General features: G+C 34.1%; 1 protein-coding gene and 1 pseudogene across 2 annotated transcripts in view; both read left to right on the forward strand.

The window, feature by feature from the left end:
• The window catches only part of DACH2 (dachshund family transcription factor 2), a 722,046-nt gene that overhangs the window by 234,243 nt on the left and 466,635 nt on the right, over nt 1–21,168 (forward strand). The window lies entirely within an intron of this gene.
• On the forward strand, nt 12,626–12,724 carry LOC118969874 (U6 spliceosomal RNA; annotated as a pseudogene).

The following is a 21,168-nucleotide window of genomic DNA, read 5'->3' on the forward strand; positions in this document are numbered from 1 at the left end:
ATTGGAAGAGACATTCATAGAAGCTGTATGTACTCTTTTTTATAGAAGTGTAGTTGATATGTAGTACTACATATTGTATATCTGAAATACAACAGACTGATTCAACAGTTACCTACATTATTAAATGCTCACCCAAACTAGTGAGGTTTCTGCCTGTCAACTTAGAAAGATGTTACAGAACCATTGACTGTATTCTATATGAACTCTTAAAGATCATTAAGTCATATGCATGCTACTCACACACATTTATAAAAGGGTTAATCACACTTTGGCAACAACTTCAACTGCTTCTTTTAAATGCTTTCTGAGGGAATTCTTTCAGTTATTTTAAAACATCCTTTGAGCCCCCACTGTGTAACCTGGCTCCATGCTATAGGTTTTCTGTTTGTTCATTCAGATTCATGAGGATTCAAACATATTTTACTTACTTCTAAGTTTTAGTGAGAAACTAACATAGGATGCAAATATATTTTACTGACTTTTAACTTAGCAAACTTAACTTGTAAATATTGAAGGTAATTAAGATGCCCTGAATCATTCTTTGTTACTTCTGCTTTCTTAGATAGTGTTTAATTTCGTTCAGCAAGTCAGAGACCCCTTAATTTTGATTTAACGAATCTAATGATTAGAATGGCATTAGTTTTGTAATGAAAACAGTCTGGCATCATAATAAGCATGTAGATATGGTTCTATAAAGTAGAGTGTTTAGCATTTTTACTCTCAAAGTTATGTTCCTGTACTCAAATTCTCTTTTATAAATGAAAATGCCATTAACAGAATCTTGAATTTCTTTTTAGAGGGCTATAAGATAAAGCTTTCCTTGTATATTATTATTAATTTCCTCATTACTTACTATTTAACTACTATGAAATTGTCCAGTGATTCTCAAAATGTGTTTCAAGAAATGAATTTTCAGTCAAGCCTTAATTTGAAAATTAAGTTTGCTCCCACTACAATCTTAACAACTCAGAAACTTCTCCCCTGATTTCATAGCAAATGAAGAAGAGTTGGTTATTTAAAAATAAAAGAGAATGAAAAGATGAAAAGCTTGCCATCACTTGAATAAAAGATAATAGAGATCACTGTGGTTTCTTAAAGAAGCCTAAGAAAAAGATATTTTGATATTAAAGGGTGTAACAGTAACTTAGTAAATGTTATCAAAAGAAAAATATGGTCTTTGAAATAGAAAAATATTTCTACATGTTATCTCTATATAGAACACCATTTTAGCACTATGAGGTTACTAAATTTCAAATTGTTATGTGTAAATGAATTATGAATGCTATGTTTAGAATGTAAGTTTTCTCTGGGCTTTTCTCATAAAGAATCCATCACGTAGAGTTGAATTCTATTATAATAGAGCTCATTCTAAGAACATGTATTTCATTACACTGCAGGTGAAATCTCATCTTTAGAAACATGACCAATACAAACCTTAACCTTGAATATATAGAATGTACTTAACATACACAAGATTGTGTACAAAGCCCTTACATTCTTGTGCTCTAGCATATATAGTTTGTCATTTTAAATATAATGGTCTAAAAATGTAAAATTATGTATTTTTATTACAAGAATGTATCCTTGTTTTACATGCAACAAAGCACACTGATATAGAAGATTTTAAATTTTTCCTGAGAACTGATAGCAAGGGAAATAGCCCAAATCTGTCAGCAAGTAGAGCAGTAAGCAAGGAAACTTACATGGGAGACTAGAACAGTGCCACGATTTGGAAAATAATATTCTCAATCAGTACCTTTCAATAAATTCATATAAATTTTAGTAAATGAAAAAATGAGAACCATGGTAGTAACAAGAACCTTGTTGCCTACTCTTCCACCATAATGAGATATATAATTGTATTGTATACAACTGAAATATGTATGCAAACATAATTGTAATGTGACCTCATTATTGATTGCCTTGTACAAATTGCTAGAGACTGAGTGACTCTTTACAAGCCTAGGTCAAAGTAACCCGCATTTTTAATTTAATGGAAAAGAAAAGCAGAAAACTAACCAGGTGCTTAAGGCAAGTGATAGCTTAGCATTGAATTAAATGCTCTCATGTTGTAACTATTCCTGTTAAAAAATCTGTGAGTTGCAGTGTAGCTGTTTACTAACCTTCCTTCACTTGAATGTTCATTTCCTTCGCTTTACTCAATAATATGTGAGGAATAACTTCTTTCACCGTTGTCATCATATACTGCCCAGTTCAGAATACAAAGATTCAGGCGTATGAGGGAAGCACTTGTTTGCATGAATGCGTTAAGGTCTCATTTATTTAATTATTCTTTAGTGAATAAATTCTGAATGCTGTTAATATGTAATGTTTCTTAAAATGGGACCAATACACAACTGTTTAATCCAAGTAGTACTGAATTGGAGGGGGGGTTCTCCTTCCCCCTCCCACCTCCAATGTTTGAAAGCAGAGTGTTACGCAAATAAAAGCGTGGGATAGTGGTATTTTTTCTTTCTTTACTTATTGCCAGAAAAGCTTAATGGTGTTTTAGAAGTGATATCGCACCTCAGAAAAGGGTAATGCATCTTTAAAAGCTAAACTACATCTTCTTTACTTTTATCAAATTCTCTATAAATCTTTCATGACAGTTTATTTAACAAAGTGTCATTGAAACTGTATAGATGATTGATGTGACCCATGTAAGATCAACATGAAATGTTTGTAAATGTCAGCGAAATGTGACCATCTAAAAGCATATAATGATGGAGTTTCTGTGAAAGTGAAAAACAAACAGAGAAAATGTTTATCTTATTCTTTGCTTTCTGGTATGCCATTACAAATTCATAGAAGAAGTATTGTATTTGATTTTCCTTGGAGTTCATGTCATCAGAGGTCTAATTTGCTTTTGACATTTACCCTTTCAAAGCTTTGGTTTATTTTTCACTGGATAAGTTTTTTTTATCCCCTATAGAAAAATAATAAAGACTCGACACTGCTTAGACGAAAATTAATTATTTTGGAAAATATTAGCAGAACCTTGACCAAATACTTTAGAATTCACAGGAGGCTATCAACATGGAAATATCACTGAAGAGTTTCCATCTATGCATACAGCCAAAAAAAGCATTGTTGATTTTCCATTTAATTGAAAATACTAATGATATAACAAATGCTTTAAGATAGAGCATAAAAAAGAAAGAAAATAACAGATTTCAACTGTAAACATATAAGAAGAGTACCTCATTTGCACATTTTGACTTGAATAGTGTGTCTCTTCACTGTATTTTTGTATGAAATGAATATTATCCATAGAACAGAGCACATTCCTTTCTTGGGAGTGATGTTTGGTTGTCATATTTTTTTGCATCACACTGATGCAAAAACACAATGAATAGAGTGAAATCAATGCAGGTACTGAAGGGGAAAATAATACTAGAGAATACAAAACTGAAATTTGAAAATCAGTTGGCATTATAAGACTTTGCCATTGAAATGAGAACATTTTTGCAGAAGGGAGATTGCACATGTGTCATTCACCTAGCTAATACATTCTTCACTCCTTTTTGCAAATAAGTGCACAAGTTCACAGTTACCATGAAGAATCACAGAATGCTTATTCGTCATTATAAGCTGCTTCCTATCACAATGGTTTTTAAAAATGCACATATATATTTAATATATAAACATTATATATAATATATAGTTACATATTATATATAAAACCATAAATTATGTACAATTATATATATTTGCATAATACATACTTTTAAATGGTATTTGGATGTCTTGCTCATCTTCTGGACCTGGTAAGAAATTCTTGGTAATGGAACAGCAAAAGCATGTTTAATTGAAAAACACTAATTTCTCTAGGGAATTGTACTTAGCTTTGAGGAGAACATGGCAAGATAAGACAACTCAAGAAATATCTCAGGCTTAGTACATATTTCATTTCATTTGCTCTCTGCATCTTTGGTGTGGCACAATGGTTAGTTATGTTCATAAATTATAGCAAAATATAGATTTATGGTCATCTGAGAAATATCCCATTTTACTTGTAAACTTGTACCTATAAAAGTATGAAATTGTTCTAGTATATTATGGAAAGATATTCAACTACAGGACTTTAAGCATAATTTAAATTGTCATTTTGAGCAGATTCTGATGGTAAAAATCTATATCCCACTCCCTGAACTTCCCTGTTAATTATTGTGCCTTGAGAAACATGTTTACTATCTTCCAGCCTATATCTATAGTTATGTTTTCATGTATACAATAATATTAAAATAATAGTACTGAGCATTATTGGAGTATATGTGGGTACAGAATTAATTCCTACCTGCCCCTTGATGAATCTAGTAGGAGAAATAATTCATGTATTTATACACTGATGACTTAAATAAAAGGTAAAGAGTATAAATGCCTTAAGACAGCTATAGATAAAGGTCAGGGATGGCAGGTAGATAGGTGATAGAAAGACATATCTTTTGGCTGCTGAAAATAGGAAGACTTATAATGAATAAAGGTGACTGAAAGGTGAAGTCTTGTAATATAAAATGAAATATGAATTATTAAGAAAGGAACAGAGCTGAACTCAGTATTACCCTTTTTCTTGACTCCTAAATTTCTGCAAATCTAATCTAAAACTAAATAATTTTATGAACTTGTACTGCCTTTTTTCCCTGTAAGAAAGAATATGGGTAGTTTTTCTCAGGGGTTTTCCATGATAATATTCAATTTCTGACCATAGTGAAAACAGAAAACTTTAAATATAGTGTAGCTTTGAATTCAGAAAGAGATAAATAGCAAAATATTTGATATGACATAAAATTTCACTAAATCTGAAACCACAAATGGGGACTTAAGGTATACTTGAAATTCTTTTATCCTTTTAAGAAAAGAAGTAGGGACAGAGAATTCTATGGTTGCCCATGTCCAAACAAGAAGGGAGTTACATTTGTCTCCTTCACAGACTCACTGTCTTAATACCATTAGAGATACTAGCATGATCCCAGCCATTCAGTTTTGAAAGGAGCCAGGGGGGCCCATCAGGTCATGCTTAGGTGTTTGGAGCACCCAAGGCTATGGCTTTGAACTTGTGACATTCCTAAGTAACCAGATACTGTAATTTATAGTAAACACTTAGAGGCTCTTCAAAATAAGGGGCACTAGATCCGATTAAATTTACCATAATTTTGGCAATCTGGAAGAGATATGTACATAGTGATATGGGATATCAAGTTGATGCCTTTAGACTTCTGTGCCCTGACTTGATTCCAACTGGCTTTTTTTTTTTGGTACCATTAATATAAAATCACATGGGCAATATTGTGGTTACTAGATTCCCCCCATTATCAAGTACCCACCACATATCCCATTACATTCACTGTCCATCAGTGTAGTAAGATGCTATAGAGCCACTACTTGTCTTCTCTGTGCTATACTGCCTTCCCTGTGCGCCCCCCTACATTATGTGTGCTAATCGTAATGCCCCATATTCCCATTCTCCCTCCCTTCCCACCCATCCTCTGCAGCCCCTTTCCCTTTGGTAACTGTTAGTCCATTCTTGGATTCTGTGAGTCTGCTGCTGTTTTGTTCCTTCAGTTTGTGCTTTGTTCTTATACTCCACAGATGAGTGAAATCATTTGACACTTGTCTTTCTTCTTCTGGCTTATTTCACTGAACACAATACCCTCTAGCTCTATCCATGTTGCAAATGGTAAGATTTGTTTTCTTGTTATGGCTCAATAATACTCCATTATGTATATGTACCACATCTTCTTTATCCATTCATCTACTGATGAACACTTAGGTTGCTTCCATTTCTTGGCTATTGTAAATAGTGCTGCGGTAAACATAGGGGTGCATATGTCTTTTTGAAATTGGGATCCTGCATTTTTAGGGTAAATTTCTAGGAGTGGACTTCCTGGGTCAAATGGTGTTTCCATTTTGAGTTTTTTGAGGAACTTCCATACTGCTTTCCACAATGGTCAAACTAGTTTACATTCCCACCAGCAGTGTAGGAGGGTTCCCCTTTCTCCACATCCTTGCCAGTATTTGTTGTTCCTAGTCTTTTCTATGTTGGCCATCCTAACCGATGTGAGGTGATATTTCATTGTGGTTTTAATTTGCATTTCTCTGATAATTAGCAATGGGGAGCAGCATCTTTTCATGTGCCTGTTGGCCATCTGAATTTCTTCTTTGGAGAACTGTCTCTTCATATCCTTCACCCATTTTTTAAAAAGGGTTATTTGCTTTTTGGGTGTTGAGGCATGTGAGTTCTTTATATATTTTGGATGTTAAACCCTTTTCGGATATGTAATTTACAAATATATTCTCCCAGACTGTAGGATGCCTTTTTGTTCTACTGATGGTGTCCTTTGCTGTACAGAAGCTTTTTAGCATGATGTAGTCCCATTTCTTCATTTTTGATTTTGTTTCCCTTGCTCAAGGAGATACATTCAGGAAAAAGTTGCTCGTGTTTATATTCAAGAGATTTGTGCCTATGTTTTCTTCTAAGAGTTTTATGGTTTTATGACTTGCATTCAGGTCTTTGATCCATTTTGAGTTTACTTTTGTATATGGGGTTAGACAATAACCCAGTTTCATTCTCTTGCATGTAGCTGTCCAACACCAGCTGTTGAAGAGGCTGTCATTTCCCCATTGTATATTCATGGCTCCTTTATCATATATTAATTGACCATATATGCTTGGGTTTATATCTGGGCTCTCTAGTCTGTTCCACTGATCAGTGGGTCTGTTCTTGTGCCAGTACCAAATTGTTTTTATTACTGTGGCTTTGTAGTAGAGCTTGAAGTCAGGGAGTGTAATCATCCCCACTTTATTCTTCCTTCTCAGGATTGCTTTGGCTATTTAGGGTCTTTTGTGGTTATATATGAAATTTAGAACTGTTTGCTCTCTAGTTCATTGAAAAATGCTGTTGGTATTTTGATAAGGATTGCATTGAATCTGTAGATTGCTTTAGGTAGGATGACCATTTTGACAATATTAATTCTTCCTATCCATTAGCACGGGATGTGTTTACATTTATTGGTGTCTTCTTTAATTATGCTCATGAGTGTTTTGTAGTTTTGAGGGTATAGGTCTTTCACTTCCTTGGTTAGGTTTATTCCTAGGTATTTTATTCTTTTTGATGCAATTGTGAATGGAATTATTTTCCTGATTTCTCTTTCTGCTAGTTCATTGTTAGTGTATAGAAATGCAACAGATTTCTGTGTATTAATTTTGTATACTGCAACTTTGCTGAATTCAGATATTAGATATAGTAGTTTTGAGTTGATTCTTTTTTTTTATGTACAATATCATGTCATCTGCAAATAGGGACAGTTTAACTTCTTCCTTGCCAATCTGAATGCCTTTTATTTCTTTATGTTGTCTGACTGCCCCAGCTAGGACCTCCAGAACTATGTTGAATAAAAGTGGGGATAGTGGGCATCTTGTCTTGTTCCAAATCTTAAAGGAAAAGCTTTCAGGTTCTCGCTGTTAAGTATAATGTTGGCTGTGGGTTTGTCATATATGGCCTTTATTATGTTGAGGTACTTGTCCTCTATACCCATTTTTTTGAGAGTTTTTATCATGAATGGATGTTGAATTTTGTTGAATGTTTTTCAGCATCTATGGAGATGATCATCTCATTTTTGTCCATCTTTTTGTTGATGTGGTGAATGATGTTGATGGATTTGTGAATGCTGTACCATCTTTGTATCCCTGGAATAAATCCTGTTTGGTCATGATGGATGATCTTTTTATGTATTTTTGAATTTGGTTTGCTTTAGGCATCTATATTCATCAGGGATGAATTTTTTTATGTATTTTTAAATTTGGTTTGCTTTAGGCATCTATATTCATCAGGGATGAATTTTTGCATCTATATTCATCAGGGATGTTGGTCTGTAGTTTTCTTTTTTTGTGGTGTCTTTGCCTGGTTTTGGTATTAGAGTGATGCTGGCCTCGTAGGATGAGTTTCAGCATATTCCTTCCTATTCTACTTTTTGGAAAACTTTAAGGAGGATGGTATTAGGTCTTCACTGTATATTTGATAAAATTCAGCAGTGAGACCATCTGGTCCAGGCGTTTGGTTCTCAGGTAGTTTTTTGATTACTCATTCAATTTCCTTGCTGGCTATTCATCTGTTCAGATTTTCTGATTCTTCCTTGGTCAGCCTTGGCAGGTTGTATTTTTCTAGAAAGTTTTCCATGTCTTCTACATTATCCAGTTTGTGAGCATATAATTTTTCATTATATTTTCTCATAATTCTTTCTATTTCTGTGGTGTCCATCATGATTTTTCCTTTCTTATTTCTGATTCTGTTTGTGTGTAGACTCTCTTTTTTCTTGATAAAGCTGCCTAGGGGTTTATCTATTTTTTTCTCAGATAACCAGCTTATCCTTTCATTGATTCTTTCTATTGTTTTATTCTTCTCAATTTTATTCCAACTGGCTTTTAAAAGATGGTTTAGAGTATTTATTCCCTTGGGGTTCCCTGGGAATGTATTACCTTAAAGTTCCCTACTTTTAATCTCGATAGATTTGCTTAAATATATTCCTTTTCAGTGCTTTTTAGAATGGATAACCTGAAAACCTTTGCACTCAGCGTTCTCTGTATAGTAGAATATAGATATGGAATCAGGTACTTGTTTTGTCTTTCTGTCATTCGTTTCCTTTACCATGACGTTTGAAGGTAATCATGAACATCTTTAGAGAATTACTTTATTTTGCCCATTTTGGGCAGGAAGTTTGGAAGATTTCAAGACTGTTCTATGTGGGTCCCCATGGCTGTACAATCTAAATGTAAATCTAATACTGTAGATGTAGGCTACATGGATGGATTTTTGGATGGTAAAATTTGGCTACCTACTTTATAACTATAGATTATTGTTGGTGAGCCTTTCTCAAGCTCTTACAGCTGTTGTACTTTTTACATGTAGGAGGAACTGGATTCAAAAACACAATCTTGTAATTTAGAAAATGTTCTAAAGATAAAATCATGTTCCCAGCGGAAATGATGCTGCACTCCCCCCCTTTTTCCCCCTGATTATCTTACTGTTTCTTGTTATCATCAACTAGAAATCATTAGAAAATTCCTATTCTGGTTAAGAAGAAAAGGTGTGAAAGTATTACAAAATCAATTTTTGTTTATGGCATTCTTATTTGGACACTATCTTCAATCTCAAAATGTGTACTAAGGAATGATTAAGGGTCCAGTTCATCAGTGGTTCGATGATGAATGTAGAGAATAATAAACAAAGTGCCATGATTTAAATTTTGTTGTTAGATTTATTGCTGACTACAGTAATGTTCTAAATATGGGATATCATTTAGGGAATTTCCTTTTTCTGGCTATATTTGCGACTTTGTAAGCTATTCCCCATTTCATTCATTTTAATCTTTTCTTGTTAGTATTTCTTGGTATACCATCTACTATTTGTCCTTATTATATTTTTAACTGAGCAAGTCTCTACTTACTTAACTCCAGTTCTTTCTTTTAAGGTACTAGAGACTCTGTTCATTTTGATGTCAGTTGAAAGCTAGTGGGCATATTTCCAATTATTTTTGAGCTTTTTGCTAAAGGTATAAACTCATGTCATTTCTAGGAAAGATGTCTGCAGAATACTATTCTATATGCTGACTCCAAGCTTGTTACTCTCAGCAATTAATGAACTCATGAAACCAGGTTAGGGAGTGTATCGTCTCAGCATTGTAAAGACTTGTATTCAAAATGCAACAAACCCCCAAAGACAGTTATGATGTGATACTGTCTCATGTGTTGGAAATTAAAGGCTAGCCTCTTTATTTAGCCTATATGGTTTAGGAAGGGCAGGTGGGGACAAAGTGATAAAGACTAGCAGTTAGAAGATAATATTGTTGGCAGAGGAGAAATGACAATAAATTTTTAGGGAGTTGCCTGTGGAACATTAAAGTGGTTTAGATAATCAAGTAATTCAATAAACATCAGGAGTTTACCACATGTCATGGATTCTTCTAAGCTCTGCTGATGTGGAATGTGTGCATATACATACTATTTGTATGTGTTTGTGTGTAAAGTTTCCAAATTCTACTGGATCTGTAGTGAGTGCTAATCAACAGCAAATAGTAATAATTTAATAAAGATTTGCTACATCAACTTGAATGAACCATGATTTTTATTGCCTTATCTTCCATCTTTGAGAACAAGAATTTAACAATATCTGTTTCTTACCTAAACTGTGTTTCTTTATGTCCTGACAGATGCTCTCAGTAAGTTACAGATTTCACTGATGTTCTTCTGTGGCACTGTTAGTCTTATTTTGATTGAAACAGGGTTCTTGACAGAAAAATTGATGGGCGCTTATAGTGAGATGTTGCAAAAAAGTGGTAAAAAGGCTTCCTATTTAGGTGTGCTTAGGACAAGAATTATGACATTCCTTAAAGTTTTAATTTAGAAAATACACTATTTGTTGTGCTTCTTTTAGTACAGTATGGATTATCAATGTATGTATTTAAGCACTTTTAATGTCTATATTTTGATTGTCATTCTTCTTGTCATTTTCAATGACTTTCCTCCCTAAACAACAGAAAGGGTTTCACAGTGGACAGAGCATTTATCTTTCTTGTTAGGTGAGGCCTTTTGCAACACAGAAGCTATGCAGCCAGTCATATGTCATACAATAATGTCATCAGATTCTTGAAGACAATTATCATGTAGCATATTTATTCCATAAGCTTATTTCAAGGTAGTTTTGTTAGATAAAAAAATACAAAGAGGAAATAAAATGAAAATCAGCGTAGTGTGGAAGGATGTTATGCTTAATACAAAATGCACATTATGTGTCGAAAGACAAAAGATGTTTTTGCACAGTGCTGTAATTAAGTCATTAACCTAGCCTATTGCTGTTATCTAAACCAAGGATTTGAACTAAACCAAATCATTATATAAGAACTCAGTGGGCCTTACTAATTTGTAGGATCCAACCCTCCAAATTATTATCATTATTATTTTTACTAAACCGCAAGCTGAGCTAAAGTTTCTTTTTTAATCCAATGATGCAGTTAGAACTGGAGTTGAATTTATAGATTTCTGTAACTATTGAACTAGAACAAAACCAATATATCAAAATACTCTCTAAATTGAGCAGATATCTTGTACAGCTCACACATTACTAGCATAAAATATTTTTATATTATCCCTATCCTTAAGACATATTTAAAAATGAACTTAGAATACTGACAATGTTGTGAGTTTTGTCACCTTAATGTTTTATTTTGTAGTGAATGTTTGAGAGGCTTTGTTCCCCTTTTCTGGCTCCCAACAACTCTTAATTCACCAGTTGGCTTTAATTAATGTTTAGAATAGTAACTTAGAATTGATTGATCTATATCTGGTAAAATATCTTATTATTTGGATTTATGGCAGTTTTATTTATTAGCAGAATTGAATACTTGAATTCCCTTTGAATTCCGCTATACTTTTTCACCTAGGAAATATTTTCCTCCGTATAAGAAATTACGAGTTTACCACAATAAGCATAAGAAATGAAGAACTGTTTTCTAGTAATTCAGTAAGACATTATTCATTATTAGGGCTCTGTGACTCTAAAAATATAATTTTTGAACTACAAAAAATGTGTGAATTGGGTATGTAGTGTTTAACGTTTTTTTCCCTAAAAGTGCGGAGATACATGTTTTTCTTAAAGATAGACAATTGGCAGGCAGGATACATTACCCTTCATGTAGGGAGAAATATTGTAATAAGACAACTTCTAGCTGTCAATAAGAGTTAATGATTTAAGACCTGTGTTTTTGTAAGGCAAAAATATTATACTGGTAAATGATCGCTAACTGTCCAGATATACTAACCCCATGTTATTCATATCCTCCTATACTGCATTATTTAAAATAAAATATTGCAGACATTATTTAATTAGTTGAATTGTTATAATGAATAATTATTCTAAAAATCTGTCCATATAGATTTTTTTCTGACTATAATACAACTACAGTTGAAGTCCAGGTAGTTTTAATAGGGTTTAGTGGTGGAGGATCTGAAGAAGGCTTGAAAAACCAATACTGAATGCTGGAGCACTGGACACATTGAAAAACTGTTGTTTTGCTAATATTGTTAACCTGATAACCCATGAGAGATTCTTTTGTTCAGACCCACACTCAAGTACTTTTTTTCAGGGTCAAATTATAGCCAAGGAGAGTGATACTACACACGCACACTTAATATTTTGTTCTGTACTATTATTTATTTCCATTCCAGATAGTAAAAATATTACCTCTTATGAGAATGTTTTACATTAAACTTATTTGACAAAAAGTAATACATACCTATTTCTATTACCTGTTAGAGGAAGTCAGGATATTGCAAATTTAAGAGGATGATAGGAATAAAAGGCGGAGACTGTTTTTTATAGAATAAATCCACTACTGCTGTCTTTATAATCCAGCTATTGTCCAGCATCAAGCTAATACTCAATGGCAGTGGACTTTAAGATTGGCTAATGGTCAATATTTTATATTACATAAAAGTACAATTTATAGTAAAAACCATCTGTATATACCATGGAAAATAGGTAACAAGAAATTATAATGTTTATCTCACATATTATTATTGGTCTTTTTACTGCTTTGAACATTAGCCAAATTCTCAAGCTAGTTCTGATGATGTGTTTTTGCCGGAAACACATATACTAAAATTGGAATGATACGGAGAAAGATTAGCATGGCCCCTCTACAAGGCATGCGCATTTATGAAACAGTCTTTTAACCTACTCATCTTTAAAGACCACATCAAATACCATCTCCTTTGATCTGTTCAGGTTGGATATTTCTGCCTCTCTTTTGTGCTCAAATGTATTATTTATGTCAAGATTTTAGTCATTAGTATACATGTATATACTTCTTATTAGACTGTGAGCTCTAACCATGTGTAATGCATCTTTATATTCCCCACAACATTTAACACGGTGTTTTGTACCCAGTGAACACTCAAAACATCTTTATGGAATTGAATTTCTGTGTCATTTGCTGTGGTGTGTACTCACACAAATGCACAGGCTTAAATATATAAAATAAATGAGAGAAGATAATATAAATTTTCCAGTTGCTACAAGTTTGGGAGTTTTCTGATTTCTAATGATAAAGGAACTGATGACAAATTTTAGAAAAAGAGGGGAAGGTATTGTGTATGAAAGAAGAGATCCTGGTTCAAGCACCAATTTTTACAGCCTGTGGTTGTTTGGAAACAAATATATTGAGTCTTAAGATACAGACCCATGCAAAATATTGTGGCAACTGTTAATCTATGCTGGAAACAGCTTACCTCTTAGGTCATTTAGATTGCTTCTTTCTTTTTGTTACATGTGGTGCCTAGTAAGCATATCATTTTCCCCGTTAGGACAACTGGAGTGACCTCTCTTTTCAGTATGTACAGAAGGTTGAAGGTCTCCTGTAACAGTTTATAGCTCATGAGTAAAATGTGTCTCTGTATCTGTTTGCTTATAGTGATCACACTATTAATGACTTGCCATTTTTTAAAATCCAAAAATAGTCTTTAAGAAAAACTGTAGTTGAGAAAAGTATTGGGCATCTTATTTTTTGCCACATCTTAAACCTTTCTGCGTATTCTGAGTGAGCAGCTGTGTACTTTGATATTTTCACCTCTCTCTGTCTCTGTCTTTTGGTGTGTATGTGTATATATGTATTACATATATGTATACACACAGATATATATTTTTTACTTTTATGTACCTTACCTAAATATGCCATGCTAAACAAATGATTGCCTTCTATTAATTATTCTATCAAGAGAATATTTTCAGCTGAACCACTTTGTCTTCATATGCCAAAGCTCAGAGGTGACTGTGTGTCTTCACTGAAATTTTAAAACCAGTTGGAAGAAGGGCTGACTTGCCACCACTATAAAATTGTACCAAGATTAAGTAAAATGTTCATCTCTTTTGAACAAATGCAGCTGAATAGAATCCATCAAACAAGAGTCATAGTTTCCTAAAAATGCTTGGAACGCTGTGGATGTGCAAACGAAGGACCATGTGGAAATGGCTTTCTCTGAGGTACCGGTACCGGGAGTATGGGTCTGTGGGTTGCATGTGCCTGTTGGCACTGTTGGCAGTTCAGCACCCTGGGAAAGGCATTGCTTTCAAACATGAGTAATTGATGAACTGTATGTAATATGCAAATGTGAATTCATAAATCTCCTGAATGACAGCTTAATTTATCTGAGCTTTTAAGAATGTGGGATTAGATTTTAATTAAATATCTTCAAAGGCACCCTGACTTATTCAATTTTTTGGCTGCTTTCTTTAGAAAGAAGTGGGGGAAAGTTTAAATCATAATTTTGCACACATTATTCACCTTTTTCTTCTAAGTGGTCATTGTTTTATAGAAAAATCAAAGAATTTAAAGAATAAAGACATTTATCTTTAATTATGAAAAGTGCCATTATATTACAATGGTTGCAGTTTGTCCTATGATAGATAGATATAGGAGAATATATGTGGTTTGAAAATTAATGTCATAAACCCCAAACATAATTCTTAAACATATTTTGGATATGGCCATATATTTTAGTATGCCAAATTGAATAATGGTAATTGTGGATGACATTTCTTAGTACAGATTCTTGGGATATTAATACTGTATATGACTGTTCTACATGTTATTACCTTTAAAATAGCTGAAATAAAGAGTTGATGGAGATAGAGCTGTCTACCCACCTTTGCTCTTAAATATGTCACGTGTATGGATATAGCTGTGTGTGTATAATTTTAACCTCTGTTTGATAATAGTATTTCAAAATTTATGTAATATGCAGATTAGGATAAAAAGAGGCTAATTAAAATCTTTTAAATTTACGAGCTCTTCTCCCACTTGATGTGATCAGATTATGAATTAAAAGGTTATAAATCTAATAGATCCATTTAAAGTGTGCTGTAAATGCTCTTAATTCTTTTAAGAATACATTTCAACTTATTTATAGTTTGTAGTAAATCACATTGCCCATAAGTAATAAATACTAAAAAGTCTTGAGAGAACATGCCTAGTTTTTTACCTGTTTTTCCTGCATTTTCTTTCTCTTACTAACATTGAAAAGCTTAATTTTTGACTCCAGAAAAAAAATAGCTACCTATTTCTGTTCACTTGAATAAGCTTTTCCTCTAATGTATCATTGCAGTGGCTAATTGCACAAACTCTGGAATCATGCTTCATAGATTCTAAATTCTTGCTCTGCCACTACCTGTTGTGTGACCTTGAACAGATCATTAAACTAGGCCTAAGTTTCAGGATTTTTGTCAGAATGAAGTGACATAATATAAAACCCTCAGACGTGTGCCTGGCACCTACACAACAAATTCTTACTTCCACTGTTCCCATCGTACCTTCACTTTTACCTGACAGGCCTGTCTTCTATCTGGGCCCAAGACACTTCATTCCTTCTCGGTAATTTCGTCTGGAATATGTCTACCATGCATCCTCTTCCTGCCCAGTTCCCATCTAACCTTGAAACCTGGCACAGGGCTCCTTTCCTCTATCAAGGCTTCACTGACTCCTTCCTCTGAACCAGCTCCACTTCTCCCTAGTTTTCTTCCAACTCATCCTTAGTTGTTAAATCATTTCTTTATTTCTTTGTTTACACCAGGTTTACAGGTGTGATACTGATAGTCCACTTTTTGGCTTCTGTCATGTAACTTAAAAACTACTCAGTGTGAAGTCCTAGCTCCCTTTATCTGATTTGCCTTTATCCAAGTTATCTATAACTGGTCAGATTTTTAAATGTTTATGGCTTATGGAAATTTGCTTTAAATTTACTATAACCTGTAAGTTGAAATTATTTTTAAAAGGATTAGCAACATTTATGGCATACTTTTAAGAACATTTGTTAAATTTATGTCCTTTTAATTCATAACCTGGTTACATAGATCAAATGGGAGACGTGCTCATAAAATTAAAGGATTTTAATTTTTTATCCTAATCTGCATATTATATAGGGTTCAAAATACTATTATCAAACAGGTTAAAATTATACACACACAGGTACATCTATACACATGACATATTGAAGAGCAAAGGGGGGTAGGAAACTCTATCTCCATCACTTATTTTAGCTATTTTAAAGGCAATAATGTGTAGAACAGTCATATATGGTATTAATAGCCCAACAACCTATACTTAGGATATACAGATACAGTGATTTTGTATTGAAAAACAGGATGTTTCATGCCTCAGGTGAGATGCCCATGCACAATTTCCCCCTTCAACCCTGTGTTTATTCTGTTCTGTTATTGTTGAGTTTTTTTCTTCCACTCTGAGGAGGTGTTCTTCTGTTCATTAGAAATTAAGGAAGGAAAAGTCATGTCTCACACTAGACTGAGAAAGAAATGCACACGATATAGTGGATTTAGAGTCAAACAGATGAGGGTTACAGTCTGGATCTGTTGGCTGGGTTTCAGCAAGTTAGCCTCCCTGATGCTTAGTTTCTTACCTTAAAATAGGGAGGATAGTAGTCATGAGATTATTTAAAGAATGAAATGAAGTTGATGTTAACCTTATCATAATGCTTGACACATAGTAGGTGTAATTTTGTCAGATGTTAATTTCCCTCCTTTTAATAACCCAACAAGAGTAACAAAACTCATAATAATGAGCTATACAATGAAATTAAAGACTTTCCTTAGCTGAGATCTAAAACGGAAGGAACAGTGAAGAGTTTGTTCAGGAGCAGTGTGGGACTGAATTTTCTAATTTCTGTGGGGACTAGAATGTGTAGATAACCTTATTTTAACACATACTATTCTTTTTTAAAGGAAATGAAAAGTACTGAGATCAGGATGCATCTGTTTTGGGCTTTTCCAATCAGAATATGGAAATTAGCTAAACATAAACACTTAGGTTTTTCCACTTTTCACAGAGGAAGACAAACTACTTCATTGGAATTGGGTTCATTGGAATGGGACTCACTTTAAATGTAATTTGTCTGGCTATAGTCATTTCAACTGTAACAATAGCCTGTTACACACTATTTTCTGTTGGATTTTGTGAACTGGGCATAACTTATTCTATAATTCACTCAATCTACATTTGTGGATAAGATGTTATGCCAGGAACTGTGCTGGGCTCAAGAATGAATTTGGTAAGCCCCACACAGAACTGGCCATGTGGGCCTAATGTGGTGAGGAGCTCTTGCAGAGCACTTTGCACCAGCTAGCTAGGTTCTCACTAAATATCTATTTAATTGGATAATTCAGAATGCAGCTCTTTCATAGAGCATGTGTATAAGATTGTTTACTTGTATTCATTTTTCAAGCTGACATTTGTATAAACAACAGTCCCATACTATAAACTATCCAATGAGAATTTAGTTTTAACAATTTCTCTTCTGCCTGATAGCGTACATTTTAATGAAAAAATTCTTTGAAAATAGTAAAATGTCCAATAATAAAATGATCTCTTATAACCACATATAAATTTAAAAAGTAAATTATGACCTTTATTATAAAGGAAAAGCACAAAAAAATCATTCTCCATGGAGTAAAATTTGTAAAATGTTTTCAAATTGTAACCACTACTCAGTACAAGTAACATGGGAATTTAGAGTCAAGCAGACCAGATTTTGGATTTTGTTACTAGCTGTGTGACATTAGGCGAGTTGTCTAATCTTTATGAGCCTCAGATCCCTAATCTGTTAATTGAGGATAAGAATATATACTTTCAGACTTTTGGTGGGTATTGTACATGTTATATTTTTATATCTATCAACTTATATCTCTATCTCTCCATCTGTCATCTATCACACTTTATATATCACATATTGTACCTCAACATTTCCATTAACTTTTGCTTGTACATGGTCAAATTCAATTCACTAATTATAGACATGCATCATTTCCAATAGTCCAGATTGGAAAAATGAAGCAAAAGAGAAATATTTAAAGGAATTATAATGATTGCTATGGAAAGAGCTATGGGCTGGTAATCAGTAAACATGGTTTGCAACCATGGTTTCTCTCCAAATAGGTTGTGTGATCGTAGATAGGCAAAAGCCATTTCACCAGTTTGGGCTTCAGTTTCCTTGTGTGTAGAAGGAATAATTTGCACTAACTGTTCTGTAAGGCTCCTTATAGCTTTATCTTTCTAGGACATTTTAGGTGCTAACTCCAGATAGTATAGCATAGTTAGTCAGTGTGCTGGACCTGGATTCCAATTGCCTGGACTCTGATCTCAGTTCCCCAACTTAACAGCTTTTTGATTTAGGAAAGCCATTTATATCCCTGGAGCCACAGTTTCCTGATCTTTAAAATGCAAATGACAATAATGGTATATACTTCATAATGTTATTCAGAGTATTGAATGAGTCAACATACATAAAGAACTTAGAAGAATTCCTAGTGCATAGGAAGTATTTACTAAAAATTACATATTATTACCCACAGCTGGAGAGGAGGCATATTAATGAAATTTTCCCCACTTACATCACATCCTGATGATGTAAGCACATATCTACGAGGCAGTTGGTCAGTTTGTATAGCCCTCATACTTTACTTAATACCCTGTCTTTAAGTCTAATGTCACATTTTCCTGGGTTGTTAGATGTCTTTTCATGAATTCGTGTCCTACATTTCCAAAGTACTTAAGGACAGAATTCATGTTTTATATTTCCTATTGTCCCTCATTTAAATCACCTGATATTGGACCTTGCCTCTACTAGATGCTCATGACTAGTTGATTGATGATACAGATTTTAATTCTTCCCAGAGCAGCAGCATTAAAAAAGTACCTAAACTTCTCATTTTTAAGTTTGGCATGTTTATGGAAGATGCATGTTTATGGAAGAATGCAGCCTGAATCATGATGAGCAAATAACAATATTGGACAATATGGATGGTCAAGATTATAGATGAGTTCACTCCATAAATTACATTTTAGGCTAAACTCCCTTCACTGTCATTCATATCTCTGACTGGAAAATACATATTCTCCAAACAATGTGTGATTATATATTGTCTTCCTAGAAGTCAAATGCTCCATTGTGCAATAACGTTGGAAAAATATTTTCTTTTTTTCTTAGAACTGGGCCTTGCTCCTCTTTCCCAACCAGCAGCACATGAGTCTGGGCAGAACTTCTGGGGACCTCTCTCCCAGACCTGGGCTGCAGTACTCCAAGCTGGCTTGGGCTAAGCCTGCCTGCATTCTGCAACACAGGCTTGGATTGCCAGCCAATGGTGGGAGCATGAAAGAGAAGGCAGAGGGCAGGCAGGAGGGCTGGGGTCAGCCTCAAGGAGGGCCCTGACCATCCCTGCTGTGGTTACAGGCCACAAATTCTTCTGTTGATGGTATTTCAAAGTCTCTCTTTTCAAAATCTATTCTTTCTAATTATTTAGAATGTCTACTTAGTATGGTTTGTATTAGGCCTTAAAGCAAACAGACTAGAAAATTAGTAGAAAACAACTTCTTTGGACAACAAGGATATTTGCTCTGTCATTAATGTTTACTTAAGAAAAAGCTATGTAATCAAAGCCAGGCAGTCACAGTATACTTTAGAAAGAATCTTAAACTCTTCTTGCCTGACACCATTTGGACGTCACTGCAGAGTGCATCCTTATGCTCCCTGACTCATTTTGCAATTTATTTCCCCTCCATTTGTTTTAATTTCAGGACATCTATATTACATACATTGTAAATGGAAACAAGTTGTTTTTTATCCTTTTTTCATAAATAGAAAAAATAACAAGAACAAACATCTCCTTTCTGCCTTGTTAGGTCAACCTCCAATTCATTGGTAGGAAAGCACTGAATTTCCCATTCTAAAGGAAAACCAAGCTCATGCCAATTTTACAGAATGTCACAGAAAAGGAAAAAAGGTAAATGTCCATTACTGATCCCTGTGCTGGGGGCTGTTGTGGATCTTAGAGCTCTGTGGCATCACTAGTCTCACAATCTGGAAACGATAATACAAGAGATGGCTCTCAGAAATAGAAATAGTCAGATAATCTGACTATATCTGAATAATAATGCCAAGAAATGCAATGCTGGTAACTAGCAGTTGATTTAGGTCAGCTTTTTTTGTTTCTAATAGAAACAGAACAAACCCAGATACTTCAGCCTCTTAGAGTTATCTGGGTTTCAGTGGCTATGTGCTGGTTAGATCTTATAATAATCTCCTCAGCTCCTTTTATTCAGTAGGTCTGGAGTAGGGCTAGGCAGTTGTTTTTGAAAAGCCTCACAGGTATTTCTGATGTGTTGCTAGGACTGGGAATCACCACGTTACTCTTTTCTATGATAAAAATTGTCTTCCTGTTCTATTTTCCTTCCCAGTGAGACTATAAATGTAGTGAGCAATGGTGTGTTGTAAACCTGATAGTCTTAACACTGGTGGAGTTTTTAGGTAGAGAGTGGAACCCCATCACTTGTAGATGTAGGTAGGCCTCTGCCATCAATACATGTGTGGATTCATGGGTATAGTTCTAGGTAACTGGATTTGGACGACTGGAGTTGAGGACCATTAGCCAAAATAAACTGATGTCAGGCTAAATATCAGAAGTAAACTTCAAGCAGTAGCAAATTGAGTTTCTTAATATTTATTATGCACTGACTAGACAGAATTCTTAAGAATAATTCCACAGGAAAATAAAACTATAGCCTAAAATATGAGAAGTATAGTCAGCTTATCTGTCTTCTGGCTATTTGATGTACACAATGCCTTTTAATCCAGATGTTTCACTTGCATGGATGTAACCATTATACAGGACACGTTTCTTAACAAGGTGACTTAGTTTCTCATTACTTTTGTAGGTATTTTGTCACAATACAGTTGCTACCTCAGAATGTTAAATCTGTGTAAGGCAGGGAGTTTTATAATACAAGGGTCCCTAATTTCTTTACAAAATAACCTCTGTGCACAATGATGTCACTAAGAGTGGCCATAATCAATATTCAAATAATAGTTTATACAAAAATATGTAATGCTTTATTCACTAAAATATTTGCTCCTATATGAAAAAAGAAACAAACCTTTATTTTGGAAGCAAGCATTTCCAAAGGAAACAAATGTTTTAGTCACTGTGGCCAAAATAAATGTTTTCTTTAAGGCTGTTAAGGCAGCCAAATGTTTTCATAGCATTTTCAAAATGTTTCCACCCTGTATTTTCACAGAGAAAGGCTCTCTCCTTCCCACCCATCACCCTATGGAAAT

This window comes from Manis javanica, chromosome X (genome assembly GCF_040802235.1).
Source record: "Manis javanica isolate MJ-LG chromosome X, MJ_LKY, whole genome shotgun sequence".
NCBI lineage: Eukaryota > Metazoa > Chordata > Mammalia > Pholidota > Manidae > Manis > Manis javanica.